This window comes from Sminthopsis crassicaudata, chromosome 1, assembly GCF_048593235.1.
Source record: "Sminthopsis crassicaudata isolate SCR6 chromosome 1, ASM4859323v1, whole genome shotgun sequence".
Lineage (NCBI taxonomy): Eukaryota > Metazoa > Chordata > Mammalia > Dasyuromorphia > Dasyuridae > Sminthopsis > Sminthopsis crassicaudata.
In genome coordinates, this window is record NC_133617.1 from 135,520,953 (window position 1) to 135,546,489 (window position 25,537).

Below are 25,537 nucleotides of genomic sequence, written 5' to 3' on the forward strand. Positions count from 1 at the left end.
GGGGAGAATCATTGTGTGAATCTTACTCTCATCAGAAGAGGCTCAAAGAGTAAATAATTAACATATTTGTTTTTCAGAGAATTTTCTCTCACCTCATTAAAAGGGGGGAGAGGAAAAGGGGAAAGAAAAAGGAGAATAAGTGAAGGGACTTGGAGGGAGGGGGGAGGGATCCTAAAAAAAAAAAAAAAAAAGAGGGAGGGTTGCGCGTCACAAGGGGGGTCTGTAAATTAAATATCGGGGAGGGGGATCAGGGGGGTCAAGGGAAAAAAGTATAATCTGGGGATAATACGATGGCAGGAAATACAGAATTAGTAATTTTAACTGTAAATGTAAATGGGATGAACGATCCCATCAAACGGAGACGGATAGCAGATTGGATCAAAAAGCAGAACCCTACAATATGTTGTCTACAGGAAACACACTTAAAGCAGGGAGATACATACAGAGTAAAGGTAAAAGGTTGGAACAGAGCTTATTATGCTTCAGGTAAAGCCAAAAAAGCAGGGGTAGCTATCCTTATCTCAGATCAAGCAAAAGCAGAAGTAGATCTCGTTAAAAAAGATAAGGAAGGAAACTATATCCTGCTGAAAGGTAGCATAAATAATGAAGCCATATCAATACTAAACATATATGCACCAAGTGGTATAGCATCTAACTTTCTAAAGGAAAAGTTAAGAGAACTGCAAGAAGAAATAGACAGTAAAACTATAATAGTGGGAGATCTCAACCTTGCACTCTCAGATTTAGACAAATCAAACCACAAAACAAACAAGAAAGAAATTAAAAAAGTAAATAGAACATTAGAAAAACTAGGTATGATAGACCTTTGGAGAAAACTGAATGGCAATAGGAAGGAATATACTTTCTTCTCAGCAGTTCATGGATCCTATACAAAAATTGACCATATATTAGGACATAAAGATCTCAAAATTAAATGTAGGAAGGCAGAAATAATAAATGCCTTCTTCTCAGATCACAATGCAATAAAAGCTACATTCAGTAAAAAGTTAGGGGTAAATAGACCAAAAAGTAATTGGAAATTGAATAATCTCATCTTAAAGAATGACTGGGTGAAAGAGCAAATTATAGAAACAATTAACAATTTCACCCAAGATAATGATAATGATGAGACATCATATCAAAATCTTTGGGATGCAGCTAAAGCAGTAATAAGGGGAAATTTTATATCTTTAGAGGCGTATTTGAAGAAAATTGAGAAAGAGAAGATTAACGAATTGGGCTTACAACTTAAAAGGCTAGAAAAAGACCAAATTATAAACCCCCAACCAAAAATTAAACTCGAAATACAAAAATTAAAAGGAGAAATCAATAAAATTGAAAGTAAAAAAACTATTGAATTAATAAATAAAACCAAGAGTTGGTTTTATGAAAAAGCCAATAAAATAGATAAACCTTTGGTAAATTTGATCAAAAAAAAGAAAGAGGAAAATCAAATTGATAGTCTTACAAATGAAAAGGGGGATCTTTCCACCAATGAAGAGGAAATTAGAGAAATAATAAGGAGTTACTTTGCCCAACTTTATGCCAATAAATTTGATAACTTAAGTGAAATGGATGACATCCTCCAAAAATATAGGCTCCCTAGATTAACAGAGGAGGAGATAAATTGCTTAAATAGTCCCATTTCAGAAAAAGAAATAGAACAAGCTATTAATCAACTCCCCAGGAAAAAATCCCCAGGGCCAGATGGATTCACATGTGAATTCTACCAAACATTTAAAGAACAATTAGCCCCAATGTTATATAAATTATTTGAAAAAATAGGGGATGAAGGAGTCCTACCAAACTCCTTTTATGACACAGACATGGTACTGATACCTAAACCTGGTAGATCGAAAACTGAGAAAGAAAATTATAGACCAATCTCCTTAATGAATATTGATGCTAAAATCTTAAATAAGATATTAGCAAAAAGACTTCAGAAAATCATCTCCAAGATAATACACTATGATCAAGTAGGATTTATTCCAGGAATGCAGGGCTGGTTTAATATTAGGAAAACTATTAATATAATTGACCATATTAATAATCAAATTAATAAGAACCATATGATCATCTCAATAGATGCAGAAAAAGCATTTGACAAAATCCAACATCCATTCCTACTAAAAACTCTTGAGAGTATAGGAATAAATGGATTATTCCTTAGAATAATCAGGAGTATATATTTAAGACCGTCAGTAAGCATAATATGCAATAGAAATAAACTGCAACCTTTCCCAGTAAGATCAGGAGTGAAACAAGGTTGCCCACTATCACCATTACTATTCAATATAGTACTAGAAACGCTAGCCTCGGCAATAAGAGCCGAGAAAGAGATTCAAGGAATTAGAGTAGGAAATGAGGAAATCAAACTATCACTTTTTGCAGATGACATGATGGTATACTTAGAGAACCCCAAAGACTCTGCTAAAAAGCTACTAGAAATAATTCAAAATTTCAGCAAAGTGGCAGGATACAAAATAAATCCACATAAATCCTCGGCATTTTTATATATCACTAACAAAATGCAACAGCAAGAGATACAAAGAGAAATTCCATTCCAAACAAATGTTGAGAGTATAAAATATTTGGGAATCCATCTACCAAAGAAAAGTCAGGAATTATATGAGAAAAATTACAAAACACTTGCCACAAAAATAAAGTCAGATTTAAATAATTGGAAAGACATTCAGTGCTCTTGGATAGGCCGAGCGAATATAATAAAGATGACAATACTCCCCAAACTAATCTATTTATTTAGTGCTATACCAATCAGACTCCCAAGAAACTATTTTAATGACCTAGAAAAAATAACAACAAAATTCATATGGAAGAATAAAAGGTCAAGAATTGCAAGGGAACTAATGAAAAAAAACTCAGAGGAAGGTGGTCTAAGTGTACCTGATCTAAAGCTATATTATATAGCAGCAGTCACCAAAACCATTTGGTATTGGCTAAGAAATAGACCGGTAGATCAGTGGAACAGATTAGATACAAAGGACAAAAAAGGATACATCTATAGCAATCTAATCTTTGACAAACCCAAAGATTCCAACATTAGGGATAAAAATTCATTATTCGGAAAAAACTGTTGGGAAAACTGGAAATTAGTATGGCAGAAATTAGATATGGATCCACACTTAACACCATATACCAAGATAAGATCAAAATGGGTCCATGATTTAGGCATAAAGAGGGAGATAATAAATAGATTAGAGGAACAGAGGATAATCTACCTCTCAGACTTGTGGAGGAGGAAGGAATTTATGACCAGAGGAGAACTAGAGATCATTATTGATCACAAAATAGAAGATTTTGATTACATCAAACTAAAAAGTTTCTGTACAAATAATACTAATGCAAACAAGATTAGAAGGGAAGTAACAAATTGGGAAAATATTTTTAAAAACAAAGGTTCTGACAAAGGTCTCATTTCCAAAATATATAGAGAACTGACCCAAATTTATAAGAAACCGAACCATTCTCCAATTGATAAATGGTCAAAGGATATGAACAGACAATTCTCAGAGGAAGAAATTGAAACTATATCCACTCACATGAAAGAGTGTTCCAAATCACTACTGATCAGAGAAATGCAAATTAAGACCACTCTGAGATACCACTACACACCTGTCAGATTGGCTAAGATGACAGGAACAAATAATGACAAATGTTGGAGGGGATGTGGGAAAACTGGGACACTGATACATTGCTGGTGGAGTTGTGAAAGAATCCAGCCATTCTGGAGAGCAATCTGGAATTATGCCCAAAAAGTTATCAAACTGTGCATACCCTTTGACCCAGCAGCGCTACTACTGGGATTATATCCCAAAGAAATACTAAAGAGCGGAAAGAGACATATATGTGCCAAAATGTTTGTGGCAGCTCTTTTTGTTGTAGCTAGAAACTGGAGGATGAATGGATGTCCATCAGTTGGAGAATGGTTGGGTAAATTGTGGTATATGAAGGTTATGGAATATTATTGCTCGGTAAGAAATGACCAGCAGGAGGAATACAGAGAGGCCTGGAGAGACTTAAATCAACTGATGCTGAGTGAAATGAGCAGAACCAGAAGATCACTGTACACTTCAACAACAATACTGTATGAGGATGTATTCTGATGGAAGTGGAAATCTTCAACATAAAGAAGATCCAACTCACTTCCAGTTGATCAATGATGGACAGAGGTAGCTGCACCCAGAGAAGAAACACTGGGAGGGGAATGAAAATTGTTAGCACTAATATCTGTCTGCCCAGGTTGCATGTACCTTCGGATTCTAATGTTTATTGTGCAACAAGAAAGTGATATTCGCACACATGTATTGTACCTAGACTATATTGTAACACATGTAAAATGTATGGTATTGCCTGTCGTCGGGGGGAGGGAATAGAGGGAGGGGGGGTAAATTGGAAAAATGAATACAAGGGATAATATTATAAAATATATATATATATATAATTAAAAAAAAAAAAAAAAAACTAAATGATGTCTGAATTTTCAAAACAGAAAAAAAGTAGTCTGTAAACTATATCCTGGCAAATTTCTAGAATATAACATTAAGAGAACAAAAATCTAGATTGGTTTAATTAAGAAGGAAGTCATAGTAAACTGACTTCACTCTCTTTTTTCTTAGAAGAGTCACACAACTGGTAGATCAAGGAATATTTAAATTAATATAATATTTATAAATATTATAAATAAGAGAAATAAAAATAGCACAAAACTCATGTGTTAGATGAGAAAGTTAGGATCCCAAAAGTTCTCTAGAGGTCAGGACATCAAACCAAATTTTAAAAGATAAAAATGACTAGGAACAAATATTCATTAAATTGAATGAAATAAATGTAAAGCCTGAGATTTAGGTTCAAATGTCAACTTTACAAGTATGGAATGGAGAAGATTTCAAGTCCCAGTTAAAAGATTACTTTCTACAAGAGAAATTTCCTGATTTTTTCATGCTACTAGTGCCTTCACTCCACTCTGTTCTTATTTTTTGTTTTGTTTGTAAGCATTTTTGCATGTCATCTCTCCTATTAGAGAGTAAGCTCATTGAATATAGGAACTGTCTTTTTTTTTTTTTTTTTTTTGTATTTCCAGTGCTTAGAAAAGTGCCTGCCACATAATAGGCACTGATCAACCAAATGACTTCATTAGATAGAAATTAATTGAAACAAAATCTTGAGATTTTGGTGGACCGCTTATTCAATATAAACCAATAATGTGATCTAATAATTTAAAAAACTATTACTGACTTATGATGGAGAGAGCCATCTGTATCCAGAAAGAGGATTATGGGGAATGAATGTTGATCACAGCATATTATTTCAATCTCTTTTGTTGTCGTTGGCTTGCTTTTTTTTTTTTCTTTCTCATTTTTTCTTTTTTGATTTGATTTTTCTTGTGTAGCATGATAAATGTAGAAATATGTTTAGAAGAATTGCACATGTTTAAGCTATATTGAATTACCTGCTATCTAGGAGAGGGAATGGGAGGAAGGGAGGGAGAAAAAATTGGAACACAAGATTTTGCAAGGATGAATGTTGAAAACTATCTTTGCATGTATTTTGAAAATAAAAAAGTTATTATTTAAAAAAATAAAATAAGTAAAAAACTATTGCAACCTCAGGTTGCATTAGGGGACTATAACATACAGAATAAATAAGGTGACCATCTTGTTATAACCTGTTGTTATCAAATTGTATTTTAAAAATTGTTTTAAAATCTGCCACATCACAATGGTTTCAACTTCCTTGGTGACTATTCAAGAAACCTTTACTAAGGTCCTACTAAATACAAAGCATTGCAACATTTCTGGAGATACTAAAACAAAACAGTTTGGGATCTTAAGAAGCTTTGGGAAGAATAAGTGACAGGGGGAGAGAGAGAGGCAAGGGGAAAGAAAGAGGAATGGAAAGAGGGAGAGAGGAAGGAAGGAAGGAAGGAAGGAAGGAAGGAAGGAAGGAAGGAAGGAAGGAAGGAAGGAAGGAAGGAAGGAAGGAAGGAAGGAAGGAAGGAAGGAAGGAAGGGGAAAAAAAAAGAAACTTCCTACTATTGAGATTAAATATGCTACAGTAAAGGATTTTTATTCAGATGGGTGAAACAAGAAGATCCGGATGGTTTCTGTGATTTCAACAGCCTTCACCAAACTAACCACTTCATTTGAATGAGATTATCTATGTAAAATGTTTTTTTAATCTTCAATTATTACATAAAATAAGTTACTATTATTGTTATTATTATTATCATTATTGCTATTGTTATCATCTTGACTATGTAGAATTTATAAATGCCCTTCCTAAAAAGTAGTTCCTAAACTGAACATGAAATTGTAGATGTCTTCTCAGGACAGAGTATCTAAAATCTAATACATCCCTTGCTCTGGATACTTTGTAATCTCAATGAAGGCTATGTCCTGTTTCACACTGCAGCTATTTAGTTCATACTGAACTAAAGTTCATTAGAATCCCTAGAATTTTTTTATCAATTATTCTATAACTACATCTTTCCCATCTTGCATATTTTAAAAAATCATTATATACTATATTAAGTAAAGTTCTGTTGTCTCCAGAAACTGTCGATCGCTCTCTGGGAGGAGATCTGCTGTCTCAACTCCATCTTCCGGCCAGACTCTTCTTCCTGTAGAAAGCCGTCCCAACTCTGACCTAGAGTAGGCTCCTCTTCCTCTCCAAAAGTACGGGATTGCTGGACTTGCAAATCCACAGTACGTCTTCTCCTTGACCCAATCCAGAACTGACTTTCCAGACTCTAACTTCTTTTATCCTCCCAGAGAATGGGCGTGGAATAACTCAGGGGCTTGTGGGGAAAATGTATTCTGGGAAGGCCAGTACCTTTGGTGTGAGGGTGGAGCCCTTATCAGGGCTGCTTTCCACCTATAGTATTGATTTGATTCACCCCATTCTTACCTGTGGCTCCAAGAAGGAACAGCATGCACAAAGACCACACCCCAGTAGGCCATTTTGGTATATTGGCCAAACCAAGTTGAAGGTAACTAACAGAACTCAAATCCACTGATCATTTAGGGGGCTGTCTATGCATATGAAAACTTCCCCTAGCAGAAGTATTACAGAATACTTAGAACTTGATTAAACATTGAAGATTTCACTGCATCCCAAGTCATTGCTAGTTGTCTTGATTTTTGTCCTGCAACTGGAATCTGATGACTCTGAAAGAGAGAGTGAGGCTTATAACTTCATGCAACTCTGCCTCATTTAAATGTAATTTATGTGTGAGTCAAAAGATATCATCCTTACCTTTTTATTACATCAAAGTCCTGTAGCAATAGACAAGTGATGAAGCAGGAGGTGGCGATGTGACTACAATGGCAATATTATTATTATTATTATTATTATTATTATTATTATTATTATTATTATTATTATTATTATGTTTGTGTGTATCTCTTATTTCCTATCCCTGCTGACTCCTCTGCTTTACTTCATCTGAACATTTTGCCTTACTATTACTTAAGTTACTCTGCTTCCAAGGATCTCTCTCTCCCTTATCCTCTCCTAACTTTTTCTTTCCTTTAGCCAACAATTTGTATACCTCTCAAAAGGAGGAAATGACAGACTTGTAATAATGCAATTGCTACTTGCAGAAAAATGCCATAACACCAGTATCCATGTGTTCAATCCCATCATGATGAACCTTGATGAGGTCAAAGAAGACTTGGATATCCTCATCATCAATGTGCCAAAAGAGGATAAGCTTATAATTCTGGATGACTTTAACTCCAAAGCAGATACAAACTATTAAACATAGCAGGATGTCATTGAAAGGAATGAAATCAAAACACCAAAGCAATGGTCACTTATTCCTGAATATTTGTACTTCTCATTATCTCATCACCAACATTGTTTTCCATTTACCTAAACATAATAAAACTTCATGGATTTAACCTTGAAGCAAATGTTGGTATTTAATGAACTATATCATTGTAAGGAGAAGAGACATATAAGATGTGTAAGTGACATATATATTGACATTAAATTGACATATATATTGAAATTAATCCCTCTCTAGCTAAACTTCCAATTGAAAAAGAGGTCTTGAAGGCCTTTAGGTTCCTCTCATCTGGCAAAGCACTTACTGTTCATATAAAAGGTGTATGAAATCTTACAGATCATATGGCAAGAGGAGATTATCCTCCAGGAGTTTAAAAATAACTCCATTGTCCAACTCTATAAAGGAAAATGAAATATGTTGTTCTGTGACAATTACAGGAGAATCTTTCATTAGTCATTGTCAATAAGATTCTTGCTAGAGTCTCCTTATAGGCCAGTCCTTTACCTGGAAGATAGTTATCTGCCCAACATTCTATTTGGCTTCATAAAGGACAAAGGGAGGGCAGTTATATGTCACAATGGATAGAACACCAGCCCTGAAGTCAGGAGGACCTGAGTTCAAATCTGGTCTCAAACACTTAACACTTCCTAGCTGTGTGACCCTGGGTAAGTCACTTAACCCCAGTCTCAGGAAAAAAAAAAATGGAAAGGGATAGTTGATATATTATTTACTGCCCAAAAACTCCAGAAGAAGAAATGCCAGGAGCAGAAGAGATGTCTATACACAACATTTTTCCATTTAACCAAAGCCTTTGATATTGTCAGTCATGAGGACTTATGGAAGATTATGACAAAATTTGGTTACCCAGAGAAATTTGTCATATTGTATATATTTCATGGTGACAGATGATTATGCATTCGATACAGCCTCTAAAGCTGAGGTACAACAAAGTATGAATTGATTATTTGCTACTTCTGCTAATTTTAGCCTAACAATTAACACCAAGAAAACAGGTTCTCTACTAGCCAGATCAGGAACTAAAATCCATATAAGATTAATGACATAGGCAGTGTCACAGAAGTTGAAATCTCAGACCTGGTATTGAACCCAGGCTATTTGAATCTAACTCAAAAGTTCATTCCATGGTACCATGCTCTCAATTCATGAAATTGATATTTTGAACTTAAAGATAGGACTTTACATTCATCCTTATGGTCAATAAGATTTGATGATATCTATATCACTGGGGATGCTATGTCATTTTAAAGAAGTTTATATCCTTCAACAAGGATTTAGAGAGTATATCCTACAGAAAGAGGTTACAGAGTATGGTCAACTCCATGGAAGATGGTCTTATGCAGCAAACCAGGAAGTTCCCTTCATCATTCTTATTACCCTTTTTAAATGTAATTATTAGATTCAGCCCAATAGTCTAGCCTAACAAGAATTTTTTGGATTCTTTTTCTACTATCCATTGGGTTAGCTATTTTTCCTAGTGGTCTGTCTTTGCAAAGCTGATAAGCATACTATTCAAAAGATAATGAGATTGGTCTGACTTGACCTATTCTTAATGAAGCTATGCTGGCTCTTTGTGATTGTCACTTCTTTTTTCCTCTGATCTAACAAATGAATTAATCTGTTACTACCATTCTTTTTCATTCATGTGAGATGTTAAAATCTGTTATAAACACAAAAAACTCAATGTATTCAGACCCATAAGTATAGTGGGGAACAACAAAAGTCTTCCATCATCTTTTCCTATGGTAATTTTCAAGAGAGATCATTCTCTGTTTGTGGCAGCCCTCTTTGTGGTGGCCAGAAACTGGAAAGTAAGTGGATGCCCATCAATTGGAGATTGGCTAAATAAATTGTGGTATCTGAATAATATAGAATATTATTGTTCTAGAAGAAATGACCAACAGGATGATTTCAGAAAGGCCTGGAGAGACTTACATGAACTGATGCTGAGTGAAATGAGCAGGACCAAGAGATCATTATATACTTCAACAACAATATTCTATGATGATCAATTCTGATGGACATGGCCTTCTCCAACAATGAGATGAACCAAATCAGTTCCAATAGAGCAGTAATGAACTGAACCGGCTACACTCAGCGAAAGAACTCTGGGAGATGACTATGAACCACTACATAGAATTTCCAATCCTTCTAATTTTGTCTGCCTGCATTTTGGATTTCCTTCACAGGCTAAATGTACACTATTTCAAAGTCTGATTCTTTTTGTTCAGCAAAACAACTGTTTGGTCATGTATACATATATTGTATTTAATTTATACTCTAACACATTTAACATGTATTGGTCAACCAGCCATCTGGGGGCGGGGGAAAGAGGGGAAAAATTGGAACAAATGGTTTGGCAATTGTCAATGTTGTAAAATCACCCATGCAAATATCTGGTAAATAAAAACTATTAGATATGAAAAAAAAAAAAAAAAGAAATCATTCTCTTGTTCAATTAGCACAATACTGCAGGGGGAAAAAATCATAAAAAATATGGGGAGGTAATATCTATAACAGAAAGTTGAATAAGAAGATCAAAATTTGAATCTCAGAACTGTAATTTACTACCAATATGAAATTGTACAAATCACATCATTTTGGGAGGCCTTAATTTCCTCATCTGTAAAATAAGAATGTTATATTAAAGTGATCTCCAAAATCCCTTGCAGCTTTAAGTTATGGTCCTGTTATCAAATCAGGAATTATAATTATATGAGAAAGTTTGTTACTTTGAAATCACAGTAGATAAAATGATAAGCGTGGACTAGATATAGTTCTGAAGCTTGTCAGAGAGACAATAAGCATTTATTAAATACACACTCCTGACAAGGCATTGCGATCAGCTCCAGAGAGAAAGAAAAAAAAAAACAAACAACAAACAAACAAACAAACAAAAAGCAGGCTTTCAAGAGATCATATTCTAAGAGGAAACAATATTCAAAGATATATAAGGGGTAATCTCAAAAAATCAGTTCTATGAAAAGGAGAGCTATAAGATAAAGCCATTAATATGGTAGAATGAAGTGAGAGTTTTTTAAGGAAGAAAAAGACATGATCACATTTGTAGGCAATTGGGAAGCAGCCACTGACAAAGAGAGAATGAAAATTAGTGAAAGAATGGGGTAACTGAGAGGGCAATCTGCTGGAGAATACAAGATGTAATGGAATCACTTTTCTATAGAGAAAGGTTTGCCTTGTCAAGAAGAAGGACCACAACTCAGTATGAAACAGAGTATGTATGGGACAAAATAGTGGAGAAAGGCATCTGAGTAATGTAGATGAGGAAGAGAAGACTGGGGGCTGAGAGAGAGGAGCATTTCGTAAATAATCTAATTTTTTTCAATGACATATGAGGCAAGATCCATAAATTAGAAGGATAGGGAAGAGAATAGAAAAGATTTGGGGAGTTATGAAAAAGTTTAGAAGGATGTTAAAAGGAAGGATCATAGTCAATTAGGGAGGTATAGAAAGATTGCCTTGCTTCAATAAAAGCCTAGCTGCAACGAGTGCCTAGCATATATTTGTGATGGACAAAGTTGGCATAGTTTTGTGATATTTCCCTTTCTCCATTAATTAATAAGTGAATTGGGTGGGGAAAGTTAGTTACATTTTAATTATAGGTAGCAAGATGCTAGACTTGAAAATAGAAAAGACTGAAACTTGTCATTCAACTAGAGTTTATTAAGTGCTTAGGTGCTTGCAAAGTACTATAAGCTCTAGGGACACAAAGAAACGTGATGATGAGAACAATCCAAAGCTGGAATTGGTAGTTCCTGATTGGAGATAAGATAAGGATACAAGAGACTAAAGTACAGAGAATATATAGAATTGAACTATTTCACGAAAGATAGGGAAGCTAAGAGACTATAACCAGTACAGTGATCCTGAGAAAGGGCTGAGAAATGGACTTATTGGAAGTCATGATGGTATAAAAAATAGGGGTAGGTATTATAAGGCATAAGGAGTGTTGTACCACAGTTCTCTTCTATTATTCTGCCTCAGTTTCCCTAATTGGTTCTGCCTCACTTTCCCTAATTGGTTCTGCCTCACTTTCCCTTATTGTTCTGCCTTCATCCCCTTACTTGCAAACTACCCCTCCTCTGGTTCATGAAGACTGATATAACTCAGGGCTATTTGCTCTAAGGTTATAAATCAATGTGTAAACTCAGAAAAGGGGACTCCAGACTTTGTGTCTATAGTCAGACATTTTCTTAACTCCTAGTTTGTTACAATTTATGGTCCTCCCCCCCAACCTGTGAGAGCAGAGTTGATGGTTCCTGACTGGAGAGTCCCTCCAGAGTTTGGACTCCATCCCCCTATCTTTGTTTAGCTGCTATATATAATTATGTCATTGAGAACTCGAATTGGCTGCTGGATGCTGGCTGGATGCTGGCTGGATGCTGGATTCTTGGAGAAAATAGTCTCATTCAGCCCTGGGACCAAACCATGGGTCCATTTGGTCCCAGCCAATCTCTCTCTTTCAAATAAAATATTAAAAACTCTCTAATCTCTATCTTGCCTCAGTTTCTCTAGCATTACAGGAGAAACAAAATGATAAAGGATTATGATCAATAAAAGAACTTCAGATTTCACAAACACAGAAGTAGACTAGTTATGGGTAATGGTGAGGTTATGGGGATAATGATCTCTTTTATAACTAGGGTGGAGTAAAGGAATAGGAAATGAATAGACTGAGGTTCTGGGAAATCGGAGTACTCAAGGGAGTTTCACTCTCAATGTCAAGTAATTATAAGTATATTGAAGTCTCTTACATAGTAAGAAGAGTGGAGCAAAAGACTATAAGTCAGGACTAAACTCATTGAGAAAGAAAAGTCATTAGGAAGAAAAAAAGTGATTAACTTGATTAAGGTAATGTTAATTAAGTGGTAAGTTTGGATTGAATAAACCTTAAAGAAGTAATGATTCCTGAGTTGTGGCAGGAGAGGAAGAGTCTGGATAAAGCAATTGCAAGCATGTATTTTAACTTTTCCACCATGACCAGTAGTAGAGTGATTTAAGCTGAAGTCCAACTAGTAAAGAAAGGGGTAGTAAGGGATGCCTTGCATTAGAAGCCAGTGAGGCTTCAGGGAAAGCCAGAAGATGAAGAGAGTTGGAAAGAAAATGTATACTAATCTTCAATGACTTACTTCTCTAAATCTTAATTCCCTAACCCGTAAAAATGGGAATACTAATACTTTTTATATTATTTCACAAGGTTGTTAGAAGCTCAAAAGAAATAATATGTTTGAAAAAAGGCAGCTAGGTGATATAGAGAATAGAGTGCCAAGCCTGGAGTCAGAAAGATTCATCTTCATGAGTTCAAATCTGGCCTCAGATACTTACTGTGTAACCCTGGGCAAAGGGTTTAACCCTGTTTGCCTTGAGATCCTCATCTGTAAAATTAACTTGAAAAGGAAATGGAAAGCCACTCTAATATCTTTGCCATGAAAACCCCAAATGAGGTCATAGAGTCAGATACCACTGAAAACAACTAAACAACAAAAACCTGAAAAACCTTTATCAGTGGTAGTTATTATCATCCTGAGAGGCAGCCGGAGTAATGAAAGGAAAGCAATAAAACTTAGGTTGAGACTTTTCTCTGATGCAGGCTGTGTAATTCTATGGAAGGCACTTAACCTTTCAGTGTCCCAGGCAACTTGTTAAGATTATAAATTGTAGAGAAAGTACCAACCTACATTGACAGAGTTTCCTCATCCAGAAATTCACTAAACTGATGAAATCACAGATACAGAGAATCACAAATATTTACATATGCGCACACACACACACAAAACCTATTCACTTCAAACCACAGCATGTTATTCATTCATTCATTCATGAAACAAGCATTGATTTAGCATTTGTGTGTCAATAAACTTTTAAATAATAATGATAAGAATAGCTGATATTTACATAGTCTTCTAAGATTTGCAAAAAATAATAATAATAATAATTTACCTATATCATCTTACTGGTACTGGTTACCATTCACTGGATTCTAGCCCTGTGAGAATGGTCCTATAGCTAGTGACATCCTTAATTTACAGTTGAGGGATCAGAAACAGAGGTGGAAAGACTTGCTCACAGTCACATAGCCTACAAATGTCGAAAGTGGAATATGAATCCAAGTATCTTCTGACTCTAAGACTAACAGCTGTTTCTACTACATTGCTTGACTAAAAAGTCATTTTACCTCTATAGGCTTCATTTTCCTTATCTGTTAGTGAAGGTACAACCAGTCCTATAGTCTTAGGTCCTTTCCAATAGGAACACTAATCTTAATCCCAATTTTTTAGTTAAACTTCTCAGCTGTTCAAAAGTCAAGCATACGACATTTATCTCCTTTCTGAGAGTTACTCTGAATATATTTTCTCATTTCTGGCATATTTAATAAAGACTTTCAATTGCTTTGATTTAATCTTAAGATTTTCTCTCTTATTCCCAATTTTTTCCTGATATGATTTTTATATTCAATACACTCACCCCTACTCAACCTCAATACTGTCCACCTGCCTCACTAGGGCATTTTTCTTTCTATCTGAATTCCAGCTGAGTCTGAATCTCTAAAGTGTTATCAAAAGTGGCAGTAGCCCTTTCAAAGCATAAATGAAAAACATACTGAATAGTCAGAAGATTTCTATAGTCAAGAATTAATGATCCTTCCATTCAACTAATCTTATCTTTGTTTCTGAATATTTATATTCTAACTCTCAAATAGTTTCATTAAAAAAAAGGTACTATGAGATGGAGAATCAAAAAATAATTTCTATTAGGCTATGGAATATAGTTTTATACTTGAGTGGACCATTTTTTTTTTGTTTTTGTTTTTGTTTTTTTTTTCAGAATAGTCAATCAATCAATAAGCATTTATCTAGTATCTACTCTCTTCCAGGTTCTGTGCCAAACACTGAGGATACAAAAAAAAAAAAAAACAGTCCCATGCCCTCTAGGAATTCACAATCTAATGGAGGAGATAATATGCAAATAATTATGTATGAATATGCTATACATGGATAAATAGGGAATAATCAACAGAGAGAAGGCACTAGAATGAAGAGGGATTGGGAAAGACTCTTATATTTAGAATTCTATGTAGTAGTTCATAATAATCTCCTAGAGTTCTTTTGCTGGGTGTAGCTAGTTCAGTTCATTACTGTTCTATTGGAAATGATTTGGTTCATCTCATTGTTGAAAATGGCCACATCCTTCGGAATTGGTCATCATATAGTATTGTTGTTGAAGTATACAATGATTTCCTGGTCCTGCTCATTTCACTCAGCATCATTTCATGTAAGTCTCTCCAGGCCTTTCTGAGATCATCCTGTTGGTCATTTCTTACAGAACAATAATATTTCATAATATTCATATACCACAATTTATTCAGCCAATCTCCAATTGATGGGCATCCACGTAGTTTCCAGTTTCTGACCACCACAAAGAGGGCTGTCACTAACATTCTTGCACATGTGGGTCCCTTTCCCTTCTTTAAGATCTCTTTGGGATACAAACCCAGTAGCAACACTGCTGGGTCAAAGGGTATGCACAGTTTGATAACTCTTTGAGCATAGTTCCAAATTGCTTTCCAGAATGGCTAGATGTATTCACAACTCCACCAACAATGTATCAGTGTCCCTGTTTTCCCACATCCCCTCCAACATTCTGCATCACCTTTCCCTATCATTCCAACCAATCTGACAGGTGTGTAGTGGTATCTCAGAATTGTCTTAATTTGCATTTCTCTGATTAATAATGACTTGGAGCATCTTTTCATATTACTAGAGATAGTTTCAATTTCTTCATCCAAGAATTGTCTGTTCATATCCTTTGACCATTTATCAATTGGAGATTGGTTTGATTTTTTATAAATTAGAGTCAATTCTCTATATATTTTGGACATGAGGCCTTTATCTGAACCTTTGACTGTAAAAATGTTTTCCCAATTTATTGTTTCCCTTCTAATGTCATCTGCATTAGTTTTGTTTGTACAAAAACTTTTCAATTTGATATAATCAAAGTTTTCTACTTTGTGATCAATAATGATGTCTAGTTCTTCTTTGGACATAAATTTATTCCCTTTCCACAGGTCTGAGAAGTAAACTATCCTAATTTATTTATAATCTCATTCTTTATTCCTAGGTCATGAACCCATTTTGACCTGACCTTGGTGTATGGTGTTAAGTGTGGGTCAATGCCTAGTTTCTGCCATATTAGTTTCCAATTTTACCAGCAATTTTTGTCAAACATTGAGTTCTTATCCCAAAGGCTGAGGTCGTTGGGTTTGTCAAACACTAGGTTATTAGAGTTATTGATTATTTTGAAAGACTCTTATTTTAGAAAATGAGTATTTAACTGTCATTTAAGGAATACAGGGGAGCCAGAAAACAGAGATAAGGAAGAAGAGTATTCTAGTATGGAAAAGAATGAGAGTAAAATGCCTTGAGTAGGGAGAGTGTCATGGAACAGCAAAGAGGCCAAAGAGGGAGGGATGGGGAGGTATAAAGTGTAAAGAGACTGGAAAGGTAGAGGAAAGGGAAAATATTATGAAGGGACAAATGGAGTATTTTTTTTCATCCAGGAGGTAATAGGGAATTACAGAGTTTATTGAGCAGAATGCAACATTGAATGTAATAAGACAATGAAAACCAAAGCTAGGAAAATCCCATTCAAAATGAACTAGAAAACTACCCCAGTTTCCCAAGTAATCTCCTTTTAAAACTCAATGCTAAGGAAGGACAAGATTATATTTGACATTAACCAGAAGCACAGCCTCAGTAGAATTTTCTTTTCTCTGGCTTACAGTTTGCTCAGTATCTCACATCTTACCTGATGGTGGGAGGAATAAGATTTTAATGAATGCTTTGGATTAAAAACTTACTAGATTGTGAACTCCATAAGAGCAGGGATTATATATTATTATTACTATTACCTATCTTCGCATCTCATCCAGCTCCTAAGTTAATGCTCTACTTATATTTACTTCAGTATTTCAAGAATCTGTAATTTCCTTCCTATAGCTGTTCTCTTCCCCAATACAAATTGCAACTTCTCTAAAACTTGATAAATGATCTTTCAGAGTTGCTATGACAGAGAAAAAGTTAGAGAGAGAGGTGGAGCTAGAAGAGATAGAGACAGAAAAACAGGCAGGCAGGCAGGCAGCAAAGAGAAAGAGGCAAAGACAAAGAACAGAAAGAGAGATACATAAAGACAGAGAAAGACAGAGACAGAGAGATACAGAAACAGACAACAGAGAGAAAAAGACAGACAAAGAAGAGAGACAGAGACAGAGACAGAAAGATAGAGAGAGAGAGGAGGGAGGAAGAGAGAAAGGAAATTCCACCCTGTGATTTACCTTGGTGATGAGCAGGGTTCTATTCTAGTCTTCGTTGTCCATCTTTCCCAAACTTAACCTTATAGTTAGCCAGTTCAGTATTACATTGCCCTCTTCTCTCAAATTCCTTTCCCATTTGTCCTATCAACAGTCATGCCCTGCCAAACGATCCAACCTTGAATTACTTTTCACCATCTGCCTTCTCCACTCCTCTTCATCTGCTGTTTAAACAGTGCTTTGAAGAATGTCTATCCTGATCTCCATTAACGGAGATAAATCTAAACTCTCATCACCTTATGTTTGAACTTTATAACAACTTCCTAATTAATCTCTCAGTTCTCTTGTTCATCTTTTATATAGCTGCCAAAGTGGTATTCATAATACACAGCTCTGACTAAATTATTTCCCGATGCTCAAAAACTTAGCTACTTTGATCAATACAATTATCCAAGGAAATTCCAAAGGACCCATAATGAAAAATGCTATCAATTTCCAGAGAAAACTAACTGATGAGCTCTCAATGAAGATTGAAGCATGCTTTTTTTATGGTTTGCAACATGGCTTATATAGAAAAACATTTTGCATTATTTTACATGCATATATAATATACTGTTTGCTCTCTTAATGAGTTGGAAGGAGGAAAGGAGGGAGAGTATTCGGAACTATTTTTTAAATGTATCCAAAATAAAGTATAAAAAAATTTCCTTGACTAACAAACCAAATATAGCTTCCTATAACTAGATGTTGAAGTGAAGCATTTTGACTGAGGAAGTTCTCAGTTCAAGTTCTGAACAGGAAATTTACCTACCATGTGACTCCAGACAAAACATTTAACTTCCATGTATATCAGTTACCCCTTTTGCATTGTGGAGATAATAATAATACCTACCACCTGGGATTGGATAAGGATAAAATAAATTATTTCTAAATTGCAAATTCTGCATAAATGCTAATAATTATAATAATGATATATTATTTCTACATATTATTATAATATGACCTGGATTCAAATCCTGTCTCAGATACTTGCTAATTTTATGACATGGGGCTAGTCACTTAATCTCTATTTTCCTCAGTTTCCTCAGTTGTAAAATTGGGATAATAAAAACACCTACCTTGCAGAATTGGTGTAAAGATAAAAAAGACAGTTGTAAAAGTGGTTAGTATAATGCGTGGCACTAATAGGTGCTTTGAAATGCTTATTATTTTCCCTTCCCCTTATTATTAATAATTGTATTATAAAAATCTATTAGACACTTAAAGTCCCTCACAACTTATCACCAACCTACTTTTCCAACTTTATTATATATTACTCTCCTTTATGCATCCTATAGATCAATGATATTGACTTCTAATGTTGTTCTAAATACTTCTTCACACATTACACCTTGTCTATTGTCTCCAGGCCTTTGGATAGCTTGACCCGTACATCTCAAATGAATATACCCTTCTCATCTCAGACTCTTCAAATCTCTAGTTTCCTTCAAGGACTCTTTTAAGTACCACTTTCTTCTTCCCCTTGTCCCAATTGCTAGTGCCTCCCTGAAATATTTCCTTATGTAACATCCAATTAATCTGGAATTCTTATCTGTAGGGCAGACTTTTAAAAAATGTCCATAGTCATTCTATACTTGGAAATGTAGTTATAAAATGCCCCATGCCTTCCCCCAGTTACAAAGCACAAGTCTGTAACAATAGTCTGGCTGTTGAGCTTCTAACCCTGCACTAGAAAAGATTCTTATCTCCTTTGTGGTTCCCATTGTGCCCTCATGCCACAAACAAAGGAAGAGGATCAGTAGCAAGTGGTTATGAGAAATTAAATTAAATTCAGGAAAAATATTCTTTAGCAGATTTTTTAAAAAGCACAATTAAGCAGAAATGAAGAGGGTATGGAATAGAGTTTTTCTTAAGGCTAGTTTCCTTTTCTCCCAGTTCTAGAGCAAGCAATTATGATTAAACATACACACACATGCTTTCACACACATTCACATACATACAGAATATGTTAGGATTATCTTTTTAACAATCATCTCTCATTGTCTTGAAGAAGGGAATAAAAGACACAGTCCATTCACAGTTGTACTGATGTATACCTGGCCACTTGACTCAAATGGTTCTGGAAGAGAAAATAAAGCTTGTGACCTTGAACAACTCTCCCTCACTAAAATTTAATTCATTTGCATGGTGTGACATCATCTCCTTGATGTCATGATTGTCTTAGAGAATGAAGAACAGATAATAACAATAGCAGCTGCAGTGGATGTGGCAGACACCAGCTGTGATGGCTGTGATACTGCCCTGAGAAAACTGCCACTGTTACTTTCTCTTCTCCTCGTTCTCAGAAGAGTGCCAAAAGCTCCACAGTTTGTGTGTACAAACTCCATACTGATTTTAAATTGGCTTCTTCTCATCTCAGCCTGGGAGGAAAACACCCTAAAAATTCCAGAGGCTTTGTGGCTAGTTCACCAACTCTTTGCTAGAAATTGTTACATTTGTATTTATTTTGTAAATACTTAATCAGTTTTACATCACGTCTCCCCCATGACATCAGGAACTGCTTTCATTTTTGCCTTTGTGTCACTCTCGGTATCTTACATAGTGCCTGGTACATAATGTTGTTGCTAGATTGTTTCAGTCATGTCAGATTCTTTGTGACCCCATTTTGGTTTTCTTGGCAAAGATACATGAATAGTTTGCCATTTTCTTCTCCTGCTCATTTTTTACAGACAAGGAACTAAAACAAAACTTGGGATAAGTCATTATCCCAAATGATGATGATGAGACCAGCAAGTATCTGAGACTGATTTTTGATTCAGAAAGATGATTCTTCCTGATTCCAAAACCAGTGGTCTGTCTACCATTCTAACTAGCTGCCCCTGATACATAGTAGGTACATAATAAATGTGTATCTATTAGCTATCAAATGGATTATACACAATAATTTATATAACTACTGTGAGAAAATAGACCAGTTGCCCACAAAAATATTTTCCACTCTTTTGCCCCTGGGAAATGGGTTTGTTTCTGAGTAACATTTAGATTACGGTCTTGCAGATATCATCTTGATTAATATTGTGTAAAGAATAAAATGATGTCAGACAACTCTGAACCAGAGCTATTTTTTATTACTATTAAATAGTTATATCTTCAGAATGCATGCTTTATGAAGAATGCCAGTTCTCTTCACCTTGGAAAAGATGAGCAATAGAAGGAAATAGGTAATGAATAGGAAAGGAAAGAAATATCAGTGCTAAATGTGAATGGATCTATATGAGTTTCAAGATTAAAAGTGATTTATACCAAGCCCTCTATTTTTGTCCACCTGCATTTTTTATTTCCTTCACAGGTTAAGTGTACATTATTTCAAAATCCGATTCTTCTTGGGCAGCAAATTTAACATAAATTATACTTTAACATATTTAATATGTATTGTTTTACCTGCCATCTGGGGGAGGGGTTGGGGGGAGTAGGGGAAAAATTGTAACAAAAGCTTTTGCAATTGTCAATGCTGAAAAATTACCCATGCATTTTTTGTAAATAAAAAGCTAGAATAAATAAATAAATAGATAGATAGATAGATACATAAATAAGTGATTTAGAACAGAATTTTTTTTTAATTACCTGCAAGGCTAGGTTAGAAACTATATAGAAAAACTGAGGCTTAAACATGGGCTAAATTATGTTTGAGTTTTCTTCAGTTTTGTGATTCTATGATTTTATATACTAATTGGTACCTACATAAGTACATGTATACATACTAATTTACATTCATAATCTAATGCCTATATATCATCTGTCAGAAATATATATATGCATACATATCTATGTGTATTGTTTTATATATCTATACATATATAGTAAATGTGTGTATACATATGTATATATATAAAGTATACATACATATATAAAACTGCTACCAAAGGAGCAAAAAGAGCCAGTATGAGAATTAAAATGAAAAATCAGCTTTCTCCATCTCTCCTTCATCCATTCAATGGATGAAAGTTTTTTCTTTCATAAATTGCAAACCTATTGATGCTATCATTATTTTTCTAGGTTTAGAAATGTACCTGGCACTTCTTTCATCCTTGCTTAGTTTCCTGGTTCTAGTTCCTGATTTTAATTACTTGTCTTTAACCCTGTATTCCAGCTTCTATTTCTTGGTTTCTCTGATTTGGTTTTGGGTGCTTAGTACTAACATAGTCCTACCACTACAAAGTAATTCTTCAGTAACTATATTTAAGAGTTATTATTACATTATATATATTTTATATTACATATATTATTATACTATATTACATATATAAAGAGATGTCTTTAATTTGAAAATTAAAATAATCATTCATGCAAATCTGATACATAGACAAACATGCAGGTGAGACAGAGCTTCTTAAAGAATTATGAAATAACTCACAAGGTAACTTACTTTTTTGTTTTGTTTTGTTTTGTTTTATTTTGTAGGAGGGCAAGCAGCCTCCTAATAACAGTAACCTCCATCAATAGGCAATTGTACTTAATTAACTTCTTCTAAAACCTTTTCTAAGGACTATGTTCAAATTTGATATGAGATTTTTCTCAATATTTGAGAATTTCATTAACTTAGATATCCTCTTAGGCAGTATCCTCAAACATGGTTAGCAAGTAAAACTATTTAGAAGATGCTTCAACCTCTTCATTGTTTCTATTGTATAGTCAATCCCCATAAGACAGACAACTGATGGGCCTCAGGGTAATTGCTATGGGTTCTTACAACATTAACTACATAGAGAAAATGGATTTGTTAAAGAGATATAGAATTACATTTAATTTGTTTGGTGTAAAAACACCCATTCTCTTAGTAATGCGTAAGAACAGCTATGGAAAGTAGGCAATGATTTCATGACAGAGAATCTGTCGAGAAGGCACAAATTTTTCAACTGAAGGAAATATTGCCCAATGCCTTAGAATTTTATTTCTTTGTTTTGTCTCATATATTTTTTATTAGGATTGCTCATGTTCTGATTTCTTGATTTCTTAGAATTTCAATACTGGTCATTTTTCTCCCTGTAGTTTCTTACTAACTTGTAAATACCAGAAGTAAATCAGGCATTTTCTATTTTTATTGTTAATATAGGAAGTAATCGAGCTGTCTTAAAGTTATTATTTTACATTAAATAACAAATATTTATAAATAGCTGCTTATATACAATGACAATAATAGTCATTTTACAATAATTTAATCTTTATGAAAAAATATCAGTAATTGGAGTAGGAATTTAGAACTTTAATAGAAAAAAGATGTTTTCCCAAGGGAGGTAATATAACTGAAAGTGTTTTAAGATTTTTACTATTATTATTGGAATTTATATTTTATAATAAAAATTTTTACAAATTAATATTTATAAAATAATATAAACTATGCATTTATTACATTATTCAGTATTACATTAGATAATAATCATGCTGAATCATATGATAATTAAGATATATTATTTCACATGATAACTAAGATTTTAAAAGTATTTACAAACTATCTCATCTTATTCTCACAAGAATCTTAAGAGATAAATGCTATTATTATTCTCATTTTACAGATAAGGAAACTGAAGCAGACAGAAGTGATTTGCCATAGCTATTATGTCTCTGAGGCTAGATTTGAATTCAGGTCTTTCTGATTCCCAGATCTACTGGCTATCTCATTATCTTTGAATAAACACAGCCAAAACAGGGATGGACCTTCATGAATGTCTAACAAAGATATAATAGAAGTTATAATACAGAAAAAAAGAAAAAAAAAGTGTTGGACTTGACCTGCTAGAAGACTGAAAGAAACAGAAAGGTGAATACTGTCTATGAATATGAAGGTCAAGAAAAATTTCAAGGTATGATGAGCAGATCATAGGGAATGAAATGAGATATTAAATTGTAGCTGAAGCAAGAAATGAAAATGGCAAAAATGAAAGACTGAACATGTAGTCTTGGAGTAGAACAGTGGAAAATGAAACCACCATCAAACATCACCATCCATAATACTTAAAAGAAACCTTTAGAATCCTGAGCAAAAAAAAAAAAAAAAAAAAAAAAAAAAAGATCTTCCAAGTAAAGCAGCACAAAGTCTTGTTTTATTACAGAGGCAATTTCAGGCAGTTTTTGACTTTTCAAGAGTTGATTATTCAGCTTATAGTTTATTGATTTTCTTAACTTCTCATGTACCTCGTGCTGTCTTCCTGTAAGCCATTTCTCTGCTCATTAGTTCTTTTCACAGAAGATGGAAGAATTCACAGTAGGAAAACCCCCCACCTAGATCTATTCAGAATTAAAAAGTCTATGTCATATCAAGGCCAATGATCATTTCCAGTTTGAAAAAACTCTGCTAAAGCCAATAGTTTCATATCAGTCACAGCACAAAAGAATCTTCTAGAGAGCAAGCTACTTCCTGGATATCCCAGGGTAACCCTACATTGAATTAAATATCCTCAGCTCTCTTTTCCTCCTCTGTGTGTGTCTGTGTGTGTGTCTGTGTGTGTGTGTGTGTGTGTGGTTTTGTTTTTTTGTTTGTTTGTTTGTTTGTTTTGGGGTTTTTTGTTTTTGTTTTTGTTTTTTTGGTGCTACAATATATTTGCTTTGCATTCACTTAATTGAGATAGAATTGCTTGCCTCAAAGCCAAGATCTGAGTTCAAGTCTCAATTCTGATACATACTAGCTCTAAGACCCTGAACAAGTCATTAACCTCAGAACTCTTTCTAAAACCATAATTTTTCAAAGTACAAAATTTGGCAAAAGGGAATTTTCTCATCTAGATTTCTCTGTACCAATAAAATAAGAGGTCAAATCTCTATCCTATAGATTGACTAGACTAATTCTATTATTATTGTTAATAAAAAATGTAACTCCTCCATGTAAATGTGCTTAATGGTTTCCAAAAAGGCAGCACTATAATGGTACCAGCTGAGCACTCAGAGAATGTTTAATTAATTAATAAATATTTATTAAGCACTTAACTTTATACGGGGCACTGTGCTTAGCGCTGAGAAAGATATAGGACAGTTCCTGCCTTCTGGGAGTTTACAATCTAATGGGGGAAAGGAGGAAAGGGAGAACATACAAAGTCCAAAAGAGTACAACTAGATTAGAAATGAAGAGATGGCTGACCTAAATACCCTCCTGAAATAGTGAATATGACACTTGCTCAGTTGAAACACCTTTCTGAGACACATACCTGCATGTGGGAGGGAACACTTCAGAAAAGGAAAATTTGTAGGGGACTATCAAAAGAGACTAGTCTTGAGGAGATCTCCCTGGAGTTGGAGCTGCAGACAAGTGGGAAAGTCAGTCCCCAATGTCCTTTGATTCCCTGTGTCTCCAATTTGGAAATTACTGAGAGGACCTTCCCCTTGATGAGATCATACTATCTTTCTAGAGCTGAGATTTTATCTCACTCTCCCAAAGAGCACATTCAATCTTGTATATTCATTCATCTATCCTACATCATATAAATTCTATCATTCTGTTTACAGCTTAATTCTCTAGTTTATTCATGATGAATTTTTGTGTAATTAGTTTTTGATGGAAGATACTTAAGTTGCAATAGAATGCCAAGTATTTACCTTTTCCTTGACAGTGATTAGTTCCTTTGTTCTAAACCTCTAATCATGTCCCTAGACCTGGAATTATGGAAATCTGAGCTCAAATAGTTCAAAGATATTTATTAACAGATCACTTAATCTCTGATTCAGTTTTCTCTTTGATAAAATGGGGATAATGGTAGCACTTAGTTCCCAGTAGTAGTGAGGATCACATAAGATAATGATTATAAAACACTTAACATAGCACTAGTATATAGTAAGCTATATAAAACACTATCATTGAGGCAGCTAGGTGGCGTATTGGATAGAGCACCAACCCTGAATTCAGGAGGACCCGAGTTCAAATCTGGTCTCAGACACTTAACACTTCCTAACTGTGTGACCCTGGGCAAGTCACTTAACCCCAGCCTCAGGAAAAGAAAAAATAATAAAATAAAATAAACACTATCATTGTTATTAGTAGTATAGTTGGATATGAGAGGATACAGAGACACAGAAAGAAAAAGAGACAGAGAAAAACACAGAGACAGAGAGAAACAGAGAGAGAAAGAGTGAGAAAAGAGTGAGAGATCATACAATCATGCTAAGCCTAGGTCCTAAATGCTCCTTACCAGCTATGCTGCAAATAATGTTGGCATGGTTCTCCTACTCTAAATATAGAATATATATATGACATAGAAATACAGCATCCCTTATAGATAAAGTGGGCCAGATGCAAGGGTATGCTGGATGCACTCATTCTAGGTCAAAAGAGCCAGCTGTTGGATTCTGATTGTGAGTATCTGCCTTGGGAAGCAATAAACAAGTCAGAGCTC

The 25,537-nt window shown here is 34.5% G+C and overlaps 1 long non-coding RNA gene across 1 annotated transcript; it reads right to left on the reverse strand.

Moving 5' to 3' along the window:
• Positions 1 to 6,933: 6,933 nt before the first annotated feature.
• Positions 6,934 to 8,271, reverse strand: LOC141552959 (uncharacterized). The gene is made up of 3 exons (XR_012485256.1): positions 8,115 to 8,271; positions 7,276 to 7,338; positions 6,934 to 7,187 (listed from the first exon to the last, which is right to left on the reverse strand). It is a non-coding gene; the product is annotated as an uncharacterized LOC141552959 (long non-coding RNA).
• Between the last annotated feature and the right edge of the window lie 17,266 nt (positions 8,272 to 25,537).